Raw genomic sequence first — 6,356 nt, 5'->3', positions numbered from 1 at the left:
TTTTTTTTTACTTCATTTGTTTTCCGTATACCTGGATTATGCACGCTAAACATACAGTAACACCAGTAACCATACGGCAAATATCAAACTATATATTACACTATTACAGTAACATAACATTCGTAATGATTGGTGATAAAAAAAAAAATGGACCAATCCGACAACGGTCGTTAATTCAACTTTATCAATAATGTAAGTTTGTAAGATACATATGTATTACTTAATATTTACCAGAATCAGTTTCTCCTACGATTATTGTTATAAGATTAAACTTGTTTCACACCGAAGATGCTAGTAGACTTATCTGATTACCAATCATAAGAATGTTATTATTGTTTTATAAAATACCTAAAATATATATATATTTAACAGTAAATATTGATATAGAGTCATCCTTGGTAATTGTTATTATTGAGAAATAGATAATTGTGGTTGAAAGTTCAGTTTAAAAAAGTTTTTGTTTAAAGAAAAATTGTTGTGTGATTTATTTGTTTAAACTTTATAAACCTGAAAAGGGTGGAGAGAAAGAGATTGTGGTTTTATGATGAATAATTGTTGTTTTTGTAAAGAAAAATAATTAATTAGTAGCTAATAAATTTAAAATATAAGATTATAAATAAATATATATATATATAAATTATGAATAATATATGGAGAAAGTGAACACTCATAATTATTAATTAAAAATTATGAGTTGTTAAACTGAGAGTGATTTTAGAACTTTTTCATTAATTTTTTGAGGTGTGTTAGAAAAATTTTAAGAACTAATAGCATAAAATTTATTTATTTTAATTTATTTTGAAATTAAAATGTTTTTTTTTGTTATGCCAAATAGAAAAGAAGACTTTACCATTATTCTCGTATATTATGTATTATACTTCATTTTTAAAATTATGAATTATTGGTTTAGACCTACTACATTGCTATCAATATGTTATAACTACTGTAATTTTGAATATAAAAATAAGGTAAGAAATAGATTAAAATTAGCAAAACATAAGGAAAATATGAGCAAAACATAAGAAAAATATGATAGCAAGAATAACAAGAACTTGATAGTTTTGTTCCGAAAACACAATGAAACTAGTCATTGTGTGAAAAAAGAGTGTTGCTTCTATGGAAGAGCAATCAAAGCGTGAATAAGCAAAGATGATAAAGTTTTTATCTGAAAACTCATCTTTAACAGTAAGCGAGTGGTAGACACTCTATGTGATGTAGTGTATCCAAATTCAAACCAGTCCAGTCTTTCTTAACCCCTAACCGAGGTTAAACCAATCTTATTTTAGGCGGTTAACTTTTAATGTGCATTTTGGTTTCTAAAACCTTAAGTTAACACTGAATTTTAATCTCCAATAGAGACATTAGTTACGCGATTTATGGTCGCATTTGGTATATAGTCTCCGGCAAAACTTTACATATTGTTTACTAAAATCAAATTAAACCACATAAAGAGATTAGTGAGCTAACACTAATTTAAGGATGCAATCCATCTTTTTCTCGGTTATTGAATGACTCTTTTCACTTCGTGGACCACTACAATTTGATTTAAATAGTTAAAAAAAAACTGTCAATTTATATGCAAGTAAAATCAAACCGTAATTAAGACCCTGAAGTATGCTGTTTCAAACTTTTCTAACTATATTTTTATTACATATTTTTGGAGGAACGATGTTTAAAGAAACGGCTCAACTAACAACGCTATTCGAGAGTTATTTTCAATTCAATCAAAATTTTATATTTAGCGTGCTACATTACCATTGTATTATATAAATGTCAAATAAAAACATTTTATCATGTTTACTAATGCCAGATTAATAGTTACAGTATTGATTATAATGTTGAGAACCAACTCCTATAGTAAACAGTCGTTCCCATATATCATCGTTTATACCTCCTTTTCTTGTTGTCTATCATATCAGCAATGCACTTTGTGAGATTAATTGGTTGTGTAGATCAGTCCCAATTTTCTAAATAGACATGTCTAGTAGACTAGTATTAGTGGCATAGACAGAAAAAAAAANAAAAAAAAAAAAAAAAAAAAAAGTCTGTCACTAAAATTCATTGTGAATGGTTATTTTCTCCAAAACCCAAAAGGCCAAAACAATGTTACAGGTTGCAATCTTCGCAACATAATGATTGTCACAATGAAATTCCAATTACAACCCATCATAAATTCATAATGCATTAATTCTTCGCTGTTTATTAGTAACAGTATAAGAGTAATTAAGTAATTGAATAGTGAGGTCACAAAAAAAAAAGTAATTGAATAGTGGAATATGTTTTTCTCCTTATAAAAAATCAAATATCTCTCATCGTAGTATATCATATTTTTTTTTTGATTGGAATCGCAATATATAATATTTACGTTGAAACATTTACACAGATCGTTTTTTAATAAATATTTTCTTATTCGTTTGTAAAGCGAAACTCTAATTAGTAGAGAAAGTGAGAAACAAACATGTCTATCAAATGAGAAACTGAAATGTTCGTAAATTACTTGTGAATTCGATTTGTATGAATATTACAGTATTTTCATGCAATAAACAGATTAATACAGTATTTATGTACGTATTTGTGTGAAGAAGGGAGTGAAAACGTGGAAGAAGATATATGTAATGGAAAATTTTAAAATGAACAACCTATAAGAAAAAATAAATGATAACTGTGTATATGCATGTTGGTCCACGTGGTTCATGCAGAGCATATCTGTTCCCCACTTACCCTGACCAACCACAGGCATAAGTAAGAAAATCCTAAAACAAATCTTAAAGAAAATGAAATTTTGATATTGCAACTTTGGTTATAGTAGCATATCCGTTGGATGTGACCTACTTTATAATGTAAAAATAGTGGCGTTTTACCTTTTTCAGAATAATTGGTTTATAAAGTTTGGACCGACATTAATTAACTAATTTTTTTTTAACCAAAACGGTATAATAACAACACTAATCATTCCAATTATTAAGATACAGATGAAACCTACCCGACGGTGGACTCACTTCACCGGAGAAAAAAAGACTAAAGATGAGATCCTTCTTTTCTCTTCATGATGTGTTTGAGACTAATACTAACTTTTCTTAGTTTGCAAAAAAACAAAACAAAAAAAGAGATAGGAAATAGGATACTTTAATGAAGGCGATATGAAAAGAACTAAAATAAAACACTACAAAGATTTAATTTCCGAAGTGGTTTCAGGCGTTACGGCTTTGCCTTTTTGCATTGTAGTAAGAAGAGCCAATGAAACTCAGGATGGATAGCGCCAAATATAATCTATGTCAATAATGATCATCATGGCGCTATCCCTCCTGAGCTTTACAGATTCTTCTCTACTTCTTTTTTTGGAGCTATAGAGAATGAAGCTTTTTTTTTTTGTTCTATAGAGAGTAAGCTAAGACATGATGGAAGTGAGGAAGATGAAGGAGAAGAGAGGTATTATTTATAGACAAACGAAACTCAGGTTTGAAGGAACACACGTCATCTCCTCTTCGATAAACGTGAAATTATGACTTTGCATATTTTATAAATTACCATTTTTATATTAAATTTTACCTTTATTTGTGTGGAAAGTATTGATACTATATAGTCCAGATGTGATTATTGGATCCCGTATCAATCGTTTGACTTTATTTTCTTCTTCTCAGGTCCTTTGATTCACAGAAATGGAGGATACTTTGTTCAAATACATATTAGTATATGCTTTTGGTGACGAACAGTTGTAGTCTTGTAGATGCATCTATTACATATTTACATACTAATACATATGCTATTAATTTACTCCGGCCTTTAAGTATAAAATACTAGATATCATATTTGTGATTAATCTGGAAATATATATTTAGATACCGCATATAATTAAATCCGTTGGTCCAGCGTTCAAAATATTCGAAGACCATATTGCAAACTACGAGACTTTATACTTCTTTTCTTTTACTACAGTGGGTTAGAAAGTACTATAAAATATTAGTATTGTGATTTTAGATCGCGCTACTAAAAAACTATCAGAAAATCATTTATAAGAGTGATTAATTAGATTTTTTAGGTGAATATAAAACATCAGAGGGGGTCAACATCAGAAGGGGATATGATCCCTTCATCAACGTCAAAGAGTCTAATGACCATGACAAACCTTTCATCTGCCGAGTCCCTAGAAGATGTGCATTCAAGTAACCGTGACCTCACATGTTCCAAACAGCCTTTAGGCTTTTGTATCATAGCTCTCATGGACTACTACTTGATGTCTTATATTTCTACATTTCTAGTTAAGGCTTTGGAAAAAGCCCTTCTTTTGTATGTGGTTTGATTTGAATGAATGAATCCATATGTTTTGAACAAAAAAAAATAAAACATCAGAGGGGTAACAATTCTTGCCAAAATAGGTAAATTCTGGTAAATAGCGGTGAAGTGTGTTTTCCATATGTGTTTACAAGAAAATGATTAGATTAATGACTTTCAAGACTTTAACCTTTTTAAATTGTTGTTTGTATCTTTTTCATGCACTCCTATGAACTCCTCCTGCCGACTACGGTCGTTAAGTAGAACATGTATTCACTTGGTTTCAAAATATATATAAGTATATATGATTTTTATTCTCCAGCTAACATACAAAATTACCTAAGTTATAATGGCTTGTCGAGAAAAGAACTAACTTACAAAATGGCCTAATTTATAAATGATTTTGTCGAAAGCGCTAACCTTCACAATGATAATACTACTTAACATGTTATCATTTTAAAATTCCTTTCATTATATATTTTTTTTGTTATAAATATTCTGAAATTTGCAATTATATTTATAACTCTAACGAGACCTTTTAGCCGGAAAAAAAATAAAAGAAGAGAAAGAAACTGTAATAGCTATTATTTATCAAATGACTTGCTATTATTGTTTATAATTAACGGTGTATTGGATTTAAAAAAAAAAAACAAACATTTTTTGTATAGTTGGGTAAGTTTTGATTGCGTTTAGAAGAATTTATTACCAAAAGCCTGGATGGTTTAAGGTTAGGTTATATATAATTCTAACTCTAAAAGACTAAAACAAATGGAAAAAAAAAAATGAAAAAAGTTGTATTCATTCTTTTCAAATGATGATTATGTTCCCCTATAAAACGAATCTGAGCATTGATGAACAGCAAATTTTAAGATACATTTTCTCATAAAAGTGAGTCTGGGTGTTATTAGTTACCATATTCACATCAATCTCACATCATGCGGTGTGGTCAATGCTTTCAATAGTCCATCCCATATATCTCACTTTCATCACTACATGTTTTTTTCTAGAAATTGAAATTTATTTCCACTTATTTCTTTCTAAAAGAATGATGAAATCATAGGATTCATCACCAAATAGTTTTTCGGTTATTAAAGTGTTAAAATCTGTTCATAAATTTATACAAAATATATTAACATTCGAAAATTAGCTGATAGAATAAAAATCATGAATTTTTTTGTTATGAGTCATTTAACATCTCTAATCTTCACGTAGGTTCGTTATCTACCATCAAAAGTTTAACCAACTAAAATATGAAAAGTATGTTGTTGGAAGAAAGTATGATCATAATCTAACTATAAAAACTACATAGAAAATAAATGGTAACTTTTAATTGTATTAATAAGAGATGAGATGAGGATCCATGTACTTGTAAGTGCCTTAAAGAACTTCCAAATAAAAGAAAACAAAAACACACACAAGAATAATCAATTAGATAAATGTATATATATCTCCATATCTTTTACTGGCTGAGAATTTACAAACATTCAATCTGACATTATTCAATTAAATTTGGGTCAGCTTTTCGTTAGGTCATTATCATAGGCAACAGCCCTCAATCAATAGCCTGTTAAATAAATATCAAAAGGAAAAAAAAATGATTCTAAAATCTACATAAATACATGAAGATGAACGAATCTAAGTTGGAGTGTTATTTTTGCTATTAATACACACAGAATTCTATAGTCTCCATATTCTGCCATCTCTACACTCTTATGGTGTGACATAGAATTTACGAACATAGCATTTTAACGTATTTTACATATTTTGTAAAATCATGATGTGTTTTTGCTATTAATAACATATTTTACATATTTTACCAACACAGTATTTTAACATAAAAATCATTAGCTTCTGTTTTTTTTTGTTGTCAAACAGTTAGCTTCTGTAGTTCAGTAGTTCTGTTAGAAAATTTAAATACTAGTACAAAAGAACGATGGTTTGGGGACTTTGGGCATATCATAACCAATTTAATTTTGGAAACAAAATATGGCATTGGACCTGATCTACGAGGCCAGGTAATACATATGTTTGCAAAACTTTAAACTCCTTAGCTATTTTAATCATTCTTCTTCTTAATTTATTAC

This window comes from Camelina sativa, chromosome 6 (assembly GCF_000633955.1).
Source record: "Camelina sativa cultivar DH55 chromosome 6, Cs, whole genome shotgun sequence".
In the NCBI taxonomy this organism is placed as follows: domain Eukaryota; kingdom Viridiplantae; phylum Streptophyta; class Magnoliopsida; order Brassicales; family Brassicaceae; genus Camelina; species Camelina sativa.
The sequence above is the reverse complement of the archived record's forward strand: the minus strand, read 5'-3'. Positions refer to the sequence as shown.